The sequence below is a fragment of the Trachymyrmex septentrionalis genome, unplaced genomic scaffold (genome assembly GCF_001594115.1).
Source record: "Trachymyrmex septentrionalis isolate Tsep2-gDNA-1 unplaced genomic scaffold, Tsep1.0 scaffold4, whole genome shotgun sequence".
Classification (NCBI taxonomy): domain Eukaryota; kingdom Metazoa; phylum Arthropoda; class Insecta; order Hymenoptera; family Formicidae; genus Trachymyrmex; species Trachymyrmex septentrionalis.
Genome location: NW_017305568.1, coordinates 127,348 through 138,588, shown reverse-complemented (window position 1 = coordinate 138,588; position 11,241 = coordinate 127,348). Strand labels below are relative to the sequence as shown.

Below are 11,241 nucleotides of genomic sequence, written 5' to 3'. Positions count from 1 at the left end.
TGCAGATCGTTACTGTGAAGTGCTAAATAAACTTAAAAGTGCCATTAAACGAAAGCGTCCTGGAAAATTATCGAGAAAAGTGTTGCTTTTTCACGACAATGCACGGCCTCATTCAGCAAAAAAAACACAAACCTTACTGGAAAAATTCAAATGGGAAATTTTTGATCACCCACCCTACTCTCCAGATCTCGCACCAAGTGACTTTTTTCTTTTTCCTAAGTTAAAGGAAAGTTTGGGTGGCCATCACTTTAATTCAAATGATGAAGTGAAAGACTTTGTTAAATTATTCTTTAAAAAACAGGGCACGGATTTTTATAAACAAGGTTTGTCAAAGCTTCAGAACAGATATAAAAAATGTATTCAAGTCCAAGGGGACTATGTAGAAAAATAGTTTATAAGTCAAACAATAAATACATATGTTACTTTAACCTAAAAATTGTGTTTTGCTTTTTTCCCGGAGCAGGGAAACTTACTTTTTGAACACCCCTCGTACTTATGCCCTTCTTCTTGATTCCACCTCTTCATAAAATTTGTACAAATTATAGTTGGAGAACTAATTCAGAAAAATTAACAAAAAAGCGCTTTAAAATTGAAAGTTTGGGAAATAAGGAATCCACTCTTTATCAGGAACGTGGACAGGAGTCAAGTGTTGAAACTATTTCATACATTTTCACTCATTTACATATGTTACAAATCAAAATCGTTCAACAAAACACAATTGTACATGCAATGTTAATAAATAACAGGTGTGTTACATATCTTTTATAAACATTTTTGAATAATAAATCAATATTAACGTTCATATTACTGCTCGATGAAAACCGCGGGAAGGTAGTGGTTTCTTTCATTAGAAGGAAATGTAACAAATTGTCTAGTAAGTCACGTATGAACTATAACTATTTGACAATTTTTTACAATTCCAAAGGAATGAGAAAAAAAAAAGAAATAAAGCATGTGAAGCAACTTAAAAGCATTAAAACCTTAAACAAAACTTGCACAATTAATTAAAATGCTACGTACAAATAATTCAAAATAATAATAGTCACGACAAGCGAACAAAATATTAGTATGGCATATTATACATTTTTAATTCAAAACGCTAATTAATAATATTTATGGAATAGGAACTACAGTATTTAATTACTGTATTTACAGTCACAAAAACATGCATTTTGCAAAATCTTTATAAAAAATTTTTTCGCACAATGGAAAGCAAGATAATATGCGTAGGTTTGTCTTTCTCTGCCAAAATTACTCATACGTACGGGGTGTATAAATAATAAGAAAAATTATGTATATAAAATCTCATAGCATGACATCCCTTTACAGACAAACTTCGGTGAATATGTATTAGGATATTTTAAAAGATTAATCTAGACGATGTTGTTTAGTGTCATTCACTTTCAGTTCAGTCTTCGAATGCAACCTCATGCGATACAGCATTTACATTTCGACACAGAATGTATTCTACTCGAAAATTTCTCCAATAAATATTACATGTGGCTTCTTAGTAAAAATACGTAAGTCCTATAATTAATATTTTTCATTAATACAAATTACACCATCTTCTAACTTAATGCCACATCTCATAATGTAGCAAAAATGTCACTACTCGTTTTATTGACATATTAGTCATATTTAGTTCTTTAGTCATATTTAGTTTAAATTGAAATAAAGATTGAAAAAGTTGATATGTCTTATACTGACATTGTAAGTAGAGAAGTATGCAAAAGGCATTCGGAGATTTGAATCTGTCTCTCCTATGGGATATGTAGGAGATGCTGGGATTCGTAATAATAATCGGCAGCTCGAGGAAAGATGAAATAGTGCAGATCACCGATGTGTAAAAGTCGGATTTGTCGATTGAAGGGGCAGATTGCTTCGAGTGATGTCATAATCGGTAGATTCAGATTCAGCGAAGTCACTGAGGACGAATATATCGGTTTTGTAGGCGGTATGATTGACTACAATATGATCGGACAATGTTTGGCTACATGTTGTTGTTGAATTGAAGAACAATGTTGTCTAGAACTCTGACCTCTTCCCTGAACTGAGGTCTATATAAGGTTCTTGTGCCGTTCAGATTCTGTGTAGTTTCTTCGAATGGGAACATTATTGTATTATCGAGTAGTTGTATCTGTCGTTGTTTATCTATCTTCACCAATAGATTTGCGTGTCATCGCTTTCTGTCGGCAAATCTATAAATTGAATCTGCGTGGCTGTCTTTGTCCAATTTTTCGACATTTTCAGTTGGGAATTTCTCAACTTTATTTTGTTCTTCCTGAGGAACAACCAAGACAAGCTAAAGTTTTTCCGTTTTTCTCTACTTCTTTGATTCTAACGAGGCTAATGTAGCGATATTAATCATATTTATTTGACATTTACGTTCGACGTAATAGCGATAGTCAACAAAGTTTTCTGCGCTTTATACAAGGCCTGATATTCTTTGATGGAAGACTTGAAAATTGTGAGAGCTGTTTGTTTCGACTGAGCGACCGTCTTGGCGATCGACGAATTTATATTGATGATAACGACGACAGACTGGCGACTGCTTTGTTTGAACGCTTTGCACCGTTGACATAGTCGGCTCTTGCATTTACTGGACAACGATCTTCTGAATTTAAACCTGCGGCTGCCAGTTCGAGGAATGATGACGTTTTGTACGATTAACGACATGACACGACTTTGTCCTTTGGCTGTACTTACAGTGCTGCAACATTGTTATCGTTTGGTGCATATCGCTCGGCGAAACCACGTCTTGAATTATTTAATACTTATAATGTTGGTACAAAAGGTGCCCAGTGAGAAATGACTAATTGAATTGGTATCAAATTGACATGGACACGAAATCATTTTAATATCAATTACATATCTAATTGTCGATCATTTCTCGCTGGATTAGAACCTTTGTTCCAATTTAAACTAAATATAACGAATATGAAATGCAAACGAGTGATGACATTCGTGCTACATTGCGAGATGTGACTTTCAGTTAGAAGATGATGGAATATTATATTAATAAAAAATATTAATTTTTAAACTTACGTATTTTTTTTAGAAGCAGCATGTAATTTTTGGAGAAACTTTTGGGAAGGATACGTTCTGTGTCAAAACGTGAGTGCTAGATTACGTGAGGTAGCATTAGAGGACTGAATTGAGACTGAATAGCGTGAAACAGCATCGTATGGACAAATCTTGAAAAAATTCTTAAATACATATTCTCCATGTTCGTTTATAAAGAATTATCAGTTATGCGCACACGATCCATAATAGTTTAGAATTTCATTAATATTTACACCAAGATTGCATTCCGATATTCATTAGCTAGTACTGAAAATTTATGGTACACGTAATGTGTACTATTGATTTGAAGTACTCACAATGAATATCGGAACGCTATCTAAACACATACATTAAATTTAGCAGAGAATAAGAAACCAACGTGATCTTACTGATCCATTACATGAAAAATCATGTTATAAAAGCTTACAATAAAAAAAAAAGTAAATCAAACTAAAAAAAGCTACCTAAGTAATAAGTACAAAATATTGCTGTTAAAAAAAGCAATATTAACCGTCATCAAGCAGCAAAAGCAGCAAAATATTTTTTTTAACTTTATACTGTAAGATAGCAATTTAGAAATTGATAAAAAAATGAAATTAATTAATTTGGCTATTGAGAGATTTAGTTACAAATCCGAGGATGTAGAGGGATGTTCATCAGCACCAAACGCAAAAATATGTATTTTTTCTTGTGTTTGTTTTATACAAGTTCTCGGTCATGAGAGTTAAATGTCGAGCATCAACTATCATGGTTCGAGTCAATTTTCCTCTCGCCCTCAGAATTGATTTGAACACGCATAGAGATCGAACGTTATTCGGATAAAGTTTATTACGTTTCTTGGTTTTTATTTGACTTGGTCTGTCAGCATGAAAAACATTTTTTCGTTATCAGCATTAGAATTTGGAAGAGATCGAATTGCATTAACTAATTTACTTAAAACAGGATATCTAAATTTTCTGCCTTTTTAATTGCCATTATTTTTTATGTTTTATCAAAATGTAAATTAATTATTATCACTTTCTGTGCTGATGTGAAATCCTTTTTTAGACATTGCCATTTTTCATTTAATATCTTCTCATCAAATCCGCCGAATCGTTGGGCAACAAAAACAACATCCTGAATGGAATTGTTCGGGCTGTTTTTTCGTCTTTTTACTACAGAGCAAATTTTGGTTTAATTATTCTCAATTTACTCAGAAATTTGTCCTTGACAAAAAGTTTGTTACAAATTTCTTTCACAGCGATGTCATAGAATGCCAAACAATTGTCGTAAACTGATTTGACAATCTTACCCTAATCTTCTTGATTCAATTGATCAAGAAGATCTTGGCAAGCTTTTTCAACCATAATTTGATCAGGAGATAGACGATTACACGCAAGCAAAGGATTAATTATACCCATCAAAACGAAATTTAATAATGATGCTTTTACAACATTTTTAAGAACGGTTTTCAAAAGATTTTGCGCAGCTGACTGAAGTAAATGAACTTTTGTTTCTTCAGATTGAAAAAACGCATTAAACTTAAATACAATATACTTGTATTCAGCATTTACTCAAGAAACAAAAGGTACGCTTGTATTTCTGAATTTTGCATCAGAGATAGTAAAGCAGCTTGCAGACTTTAATTTCTCGCTCAATTGCTCTTCTTGCAAAAATTTTAACAGCACATCCTAATTTTTGTTGAGTCTAGCCACATATGCATGATTTGAAAGCCATCGCATTTCAGACAGTTTTAAAATTTTCCTATAAGTCCCATCAAAACTAAATGATTTTTAGAATTGGTCAAAAATACACGCGCGCTTAGGACTGCTAGAGATAAACGATGTCACTTTTCGCAAAAGCTCCTCGCATGCTTCAGGAATTGCGCTGCAAGCTGCACTTGATACTGATGCAGATGCGTGACAAGGACATGGCATCGTTATCAAATTTTTGTAATGTTTTCTGTGATTTAATTTTAAATGATTTGTATTTTCCTATTATAACAGAAGCGTTATCATAGGAAAGAGCGAAAATGTTTAAAAACGGAATTTGCTTTTTCCACATTTCGGCTCTAAAAGTTGTATATAATTTTTCGGCATTACAATCACTCGCGTCCAAATAAACTAATTCTAATAATTCCATTCGAACATTCAAAGTCTGAGGATCTACGTACCGAACAAGAAACATCATTCATTTATTATTAATTAAATCAGATTTTGTTAACAAAAATAGAAAATTTATTATTATGCAATTTTTCGACCAACCGCTCCTTTCGCGAACACATAAAATTCTTTATTACTTTTGCTGCCTTATTCCAATTCATCGTCATGCTTTTCAAGACATCGTATTTTCTTCGAAAAAAGTTTAAGATTGACTCTGCCGTTTTAAATGAAATGTTTTTCTCGACAATTAATGCTGCAAATTTTATTTTCGCGATTTTTTTCCGATCTTCAAAAGGTACAGGTTCTTCGTTATTCGTTTTCAAATCTACGCTAAAGCCCCTTTTCTGACACTCCGAAATGCTTCTCACTCACTCATGCTTCTTGCTGTTAGAATGTCGCATAAACTTGTTGAAACTATATCAAAACTTTAGATTGCAGAAGAAGTAAAAACAATTGAAAAAAGATCGTTTGCAGTCATAGTTTGAATTGTTTATTTTCAAGCCATGAATGGCAACATTTTCTTTCACGAGATTCTTTTTTAATGATATTTACTTCATCAGAGTAATTGTTTACCATGTTAATTCGATGAGCTTTTAAGCATGCTTAAAAACTCGTGATGAGCAAGAAAACATTTTATTAAAAGGAATATAAAAATATGAACTATTGTATTATCATTAAAAACTTTTTTAATCCAAGATTTACATTTCTCGTTTTCTAATTAATCATTAAAAAATTTACGTCTTTTGCGTGCTTAAAATCTATGCATTCCATATTGAAGAATACAAAAATATAGAAGAAAGAATTAAAGAAAGATATAAAATAAAGAAAAAACAGCAAGTAATGAAAACAAATAAAGTGTAACTGTAAATACCTTTACAAGAATGCACACTATTGTCTGGAAAAAGGAAGAGAAAAAGCAACGACATAACCATCACACTAATACTACATTCAAAATAAATTTTATTACAACAGAAAAACCACTTACACGTTAAATTGTACACAGAATACAAATAATAATTTAACAATATAATAACAATATAATCTTCTAATCACTACAGGAATAATCTAATTATTACAGGAATTTTAATAATCTCTAATCGCATACGTGCTAAGCACGAAACGAGTAGAAACAAATACAGATCGCGAAAAAAGATAAGTTGTGTTTATGGGAGAGTCATGAAAGTTGCGCGGCAATCGCACAATGATACGAGGGCAAGTCAATAAGTTTTTAGAAAACATAGTAAAACACATTTTTTTTTTATCGATTCATTTTTATTTCTCAACATAGTCTCCTTTCAGCTCAATACACTTGATCTAACGATTCTCCAACTTTTTCAAGCCGTCCGAATAATATGATTTGTCCAACCCTTCAAAATAAGCCTGTTTCGGGGATGAGCTGCTCTCTGGTGGTGAATCTCTTTCCTCCGAACCATTTCTTCAGGTTTGGAAACAGAAAATAGTCGCAGGGGGCTAAATCTGGCGAATATGCTGGATGGGGAAGCAATTCGTAGCGGTATTCGTTGAATTTGGCCATCGGTGCCGGGTATATGTAAACCCGTGCATTGTCTTGATGGGAGAGCACTTTCTTCTTCGCCAAATGGGGACGTTTTTTCTTTAAAATGTTATTGAAACGGTCTAGGCTGCGTAGTAATCGCCGTTGATCGTTTGCTTCGACGGAAGGTAATCGATGTGAATTATACCGCGTGCATCCCAAAAAACTGTGGCCATCACCTTTCCGGACAACTTCACGGTCTTCGCCTTCTTCCAGCTGGTTCACCCGGTAAAGTTTTGACTGTTCCTTCGTCTCGGGTGTGAAGTAATGGATCCATGATTCGTCTACAGTAATGAATCGACGCAGAAATTCATCTGGATTACGTTGAAACATCTCCAAACATTGTTTTGAAATCGTCACTTGGTCGCGCTTATGGTCCACAGTGAGCAAACGCGGCACCCATTTTGCCGATAGCTTTTTCATACCCAATTGTTCGTGCAAAATTGAAATTACTGTGCCATGTAATATGCCTGTGGTCTCAACAAGCTCACGCACTTTTACTCGTCGATCAATCAAAACAATATCGTGGACTTTATCAATGATTTCTGGCGTAGCAGCCTCAATTGGATGTCCCAAACGAAGTGCATCACATGTGGATGTACGACCATGTTTAATTCATTCATCCAATTGTATACAGTCGCAAACGCTGGTGCAGATGCGCTATGAACATTATCCAACTCGGCTTTGATTTCTTTTGGCGTTAAACCTTTCATATGTTTGATCACTGCACGAAACTCGTGTTTTTTCCATTTTGCAAAAAATACAAAGGTTGTTTGCTTTAATCGTCTACAGAAATAAAACCACGCGATGAATTCCGCTCAAAATTTGACAGTAATCAGCTAACAGATACTACTTGTCAAAAAGTAATGTGACATGTCACTGCGAGTGTCCTCTGACAAATTTTCTAAGAACTTATTGACTTGCCCTCGTATCTTTCTAACATACTTCTAGCATACTCTTCATCTCTTCCTCCTTCTCCTCTGCTATCAACACTACATCATCTGCGTACTGCAGTGAATATATTCTCTTCTCTCCTAGCCTTATCCCTCTCCACTTTACCTTACTCATTTTCTCTTCTAGATCCGCCACCAATATATTAAACAGTACTGGGTTTAACCTATTTTGTTTGGACATCTCTATTTTACCCCCCTTACTATTCAAAACCCTTTTCCCAACCCATCTGCCACTCCTACTTTACTCCTTACCTCTGTTAACATTTCCTCCATCTTCTCCACCAATCCCTCCCTTATTCCTCTTTCCCTCATAGATCTTATCAACACTCCCCTATCCATCAAATCAAATGCCGAATTGTATATCCTCAAATCCACAAACGTTACCGTCATTTTCTCTCCCTTTTTTCCAATCTGCCTTTTATATGAATTATGAGAGCTACGAAAAATACTGAGAAAGTATATATACTTTTTTTGGAACATTTAGTATTCAATTTCTGATGTATAAAATTTCTGATATAAAAAATATGTAACACTTCTATAACTCTATAATTTCTAAAAAAATATTTTCAGATTTTAAAATTTTATCAAAAATTATAGAATGAACAATTTTAGAATATCTTGTGTGACGAGCGCCAAAGAAGAATCACATCACATAAAATATTGAAATAAAGAAATATAAGCAAAATACCTCTTTACTGAAATTTGCAACGTTTATTATTCATATATAGGTCTATATTCATAATCCAATCTCACATATTCAATGTCATCTTATAAAAACGGTCATAAGGAGTGTCTATGTGAAATAAACTTTACGTTATTTAGATATAAGATCGGTCTACGAATATTGCCATTATAGTTAAATAAAAATTTATTAATAAAATTGCGGCCGAGGCTGCAATAAAATTAATAAATAGCTTCCAATTAATTTATAAATACATTATAAATTTCGTTGAATTTTAAATATGTATAGCATCTCTTTCGTCAATTAATGGCTAAAAGTCGATGCATATAATAATTAATGAGGTATCCTTAAAATTTTCTGTGTGGATTATATACGCATTTGTAACCATAACTATTATAATCAGTGTGACTGAGCAAATAAAATGCGCGATGAACATTTCATGTGCCAATCGTGCCTCTTTTCCCTTTATTTTAATAATATATAGTTTTCTGAAATTTATGTTATTATTATACATTAATTGCCAGTAAACGATTAAGACAAATAATACATTCTTATATAATTATTGCAATTAGTGTTTTACTTTTAAATCAACAATTGTAGGAAAAATAATGATTCGATAGTATGCGTCCAACTTAATCGAATTGGAAGACCAATATTTTTACATGTAAATAAAATTTTATTACTTTAATAAATTCCGAAATAAATGTTTTTATAATAATGTGTTTATCACAAATGTATTTGTTAATCATATTTTGTTTTAAATGCTTCTTTTATAACTATCATTTCAATGTATGTAAGAGTTCTGATAATTACTAAATTACGAAAGTAAGATGATTATTATACTATAATTATAAAGATTATGCTAATATAATTTTGTAACATACAATTAATATTTCGTAAACTGTCGCATTTTAAAATCAATTTTGCTATTAATGGGAGGGTTAAATGGTTATTAAAATTTATTAAAATCTATCATTATCTAGAATGTGTGTGTCCCTTTTTCGCTTATACAGAAATACGCCGAGCAGTCGAAAAAGCACATTTTCAGTTTTCGGTCACTTATAACAAACGACTAGTAGAAGAAACGAGAGACAGCGAGAGAAAGCGGCCATCCTTTTCACTCTATTACTCGCTTGTGTTTACAAGTTATTAATAGAGCGAGAAGGATGCTGCGCTCTCGCGCAGCGGCGAAGTCGGCCGACTTGGTGCCAGTAGGTGTCTGCTTAGTAGGGATAGATGTGGTGAGACTGGTTTTCTGTGGTGTCGGAGATCAAATATGCATCACTAGATAGAACTCGTCTTTTAAATCCAATGTACTATAAAAGCGCTTGCCCCTCAACATATCCAACTGATCCTCGGTCAAAGGAAGAGGATAATTATCTCTCGCAATTATCTTGTTTAAGGCGCGGAAGTCCACGCACATTCATGTATCTCCATTTTTTTTTTATTTCAATACAATGGGCAATGTATATTCAGAGATTTATTATTCCTTTTGTAAGAAAATTATTTAGAATTTCCTGCACCTTTGCCTTATCCGCGAAACTCAGCCATCGTGGATCAAATTGAATAAGTTGATTATTCTTTAATGTGATGACGGCTTCTGCATAGTGTCTGAGTTGCCTAGGGTGTTCTGGCTCGCTATAAAATTCTATAAAGATTTTCTTAAATGGTAACTGATCTTCTAACGAGATCTTAGTATTTATATAAATTTGATCTACATCTAAAATTTGTTCGATGCTTATACTTAAGATTTGCATTACCGCTTTGTCGTATGAAAAACTTTTATTTAGCCGAATGATTATTTTTTTAGGTCAAGAACGTTTTGATAGTATCGGAGCACACATTATCTTATCCAATACTACACCGAACGTTATTCCTCTTATTTCTCTTACCAATTTAATTCTAGCTTTTATTAATTATAATTCCTTCGATATGAAGCTTAGAAGGGCTTAATTCGGTAATAGTGGCACGCGCGCGCACGCTCCTTCTCGGGTAATGCTAATACGGCGGTAAAATTTTAAGAAATTTTCAGAGAAAAGACTACATGATTCACTACTTACTTTAAATCACTTAGTGAAAAAAATTGTAGCATAATGATAAAAAATCATTTTAATGAGAAAATGTTAAACTTTACTTACAATTAAAGAAGTTATGGCTTTAAAATGTTTTTTCGTACATCGCTTTACGATTCTTCTCGGAGATATGTGAAATTTACATTTGGTTTTTTTAACGCTGATTTTAAGTGATTCTAATTTTATTCAATAGCTGCATGCAAACTTCAAGATACAATAACTTCGTCAAAAATTGTCATATCGGGATCTTTAAAAAAGCATTTTACAGGTTGAAACGTCTATTTTTTAGATCGCTACTTAAAAAACGATCTTATGGAGATTTCATGAAATTACACAAACATAAATAAACATACAAAATCTCAAAATTTTTTACGAAATTTACGAAGTTCCACGGAGTGAACTAAAAATTGTGTACAAATGCGATTTACATCATTCGAAAGAGTGAATCTTTACCTTTAATTTGCTTTTTTACGAAGCTTCGTATGATTTTTTTTCATCGAGTTTTTTTCATCTCGCATGACATTGCAACTAACTATTGCATCCTAGACAAACCATATAAGTATGCACAATAACACTACTCAAATAAATGTAAGCTAATTGTTAATTGAAAATCGCTAGCTTCCACTTTTTTTTAAGTTACCCCTCGCATCAACTTCCCTCTAATTCCCGAGATCGCACGAGGTTCAGTCCCGGGTCAAAAGGATTAAGTTCCTTGACCCAAAAAGTAGGACCGACGCACTGTCCCTCGGAACAGGTGCCATAGCATTCTTTCAATGGG

The 11,241-nt window shown here is 33.1% G+C and overlaps 1 protein-coding gene across 1 annotated transcript in view; it reads left to right on the top strand.

Moving 5' to 3' along the window:
- Nucleotides 1-11,241, top strand: part of LOC108750956 — a 16,471-nt gene that overhangs the window by 4,303 nt on the left and 927 nt on the right. The window lies entirely within an intron of this gene.